Raw genomic sequence first — 1,711 nt, forward strand, 5'->3', positions numbered from 1 at the left:
ATTTATATGGATTCAACTTTTTTTTTGAGGCCACATGTGTATAAGATTATGTGCTATATTTGCTTATTTCACTTATCATACTGTCCTTTCTAGAGGATAAATATGTTTTATTGTACAGATATACTACTTTTTTTTAACCCATTCATTTGTTGAGAGACACTTAAGTTGTTTCTCTATCTTGGCTGTTATGAATCATGCTTCAACAAACACAGGAGTGCAGACATCTACCAGGGGATGATTTCCTTTCCTTTTGGTATGTAACTTTTCTATTTTTAATGTTATAAGATTGACTCAGCTGGGCATGGTGGCGCACGCTTGTAATCCCAGCATTTGGGAGGCTGAGACAGGAGGATCACGGTTCGAGGACAGCCTCAGTTACTCAGTGAGGCCCTTTGCAACTCAGTGAGATCCAGTTGCAAAATAAACGAAAAAAAAATAGGGCTGTGGGTATAACTCAAAGGTAGAGTGACCTTGGGTTCCATCCCCAGTACCGAAAAAAAAAAATTGACTCAGTCAGGGTATTGGCAAGGAAAACCATGTTTCAAGATAAAAAATAGAAAATAAAAATGTGATTAAGGGGAATCCAATAAAAAAGGGATGTTTAAAGTTGTGAGGAGAGTGCGGGGAAACCACAGGTGACCCCGAAGGGTGGGAATGGACTGGTTTCCTTTCATCCTGAAGAGATAAAGAGAGAAGGAGTTACTGGAACCCAGTGGAGAACAGCGGGTAGAGAGGGATGCTGGTTAATGGACCCATCTCCAGGACAGAAGAGCACGGAGTAAAGTAAAGATCTCCTTCTGCTTCTCAATGATCAGAGTGACGCTCTGCATGTGATACCACAGTTTTCCACTACAAGGATTTCTTTCTTGATTCCAAGAAAACGGGAGAGAAGACTACTCATGTTTTTCAACCTCTCTCTGCAGCCATTGAAGGGGAACTTGAGCAACCACAGGAGTGCTGTGTTTGGAGGTGGTGAGGTGCGCGTGCCTGAGATGTGAGGACTCCCTGAGCACAGTGGATGGCCCAGATGCATCCTGCCTCAGCACTGTGTGCATGTTGGCTTTACTTACAGCTCATTCCCTTGCTTGCTTTAAGAGTGTCCACTGGCCGGGTGTGGTGGCACAGGCTTGTAATCCCAGCATTTGGGAGGTGGAGACAGGAGGATCACAGTTTGGGGACAGCCTCAGCCACTTAATGAGGCCCTTTGCGACTCAGTGAGACCCAGTTGCAAAATAAAGGATAAAAAATAGGGCTGAGGGTGTAGCTCAGAGGCAGAATGCCCTTGGTTTCCATCCTCAGTACCACAAAACAGAAAAAAGAAAAGAGCATCTACTGCCCAGTACTTGGGAGGCCGAGACAGGAGGATCATGCAAGGTTCGAAGCCAGGCTCAGCTACTTAGTGAGGCTTTTAGCAACTTAGTGAGACCCTGTTTCCAAATAAGATTAAAAAAAAAATAGGCTAGGGGTATAGCCCAGATGTAGAAGGCCCCTGGGTTCCATACTCAGTACCACAAAAAAGAAAAAAGAAAGATTGTCCACTGAATCACACAAGTTAAAATATACCTAACTATTTTACTTTAAATAGCCACCATGTAAAATTACAAAATTATAGAAGATAGAGAAACAAACCCACACACATATAGAAAATTGATCTTTGACAAAGGGGCCAAAGTCCAAACTCTTATGCTGGAGAAAAGACAGCCTTTTCAAC

Source organism: Muscardinus avellanarius (assembly GCF_963383645.1).
Source record: "Muscardinus avellanarius genome assembly, chromosome: 12".
Classification (NCBI taxonomy): Eukaryota; Metazoa; Chordata; class Mammalia; order Rodentia; family Gliridae; genus Muscardinus; species Muscardinus avellanarius.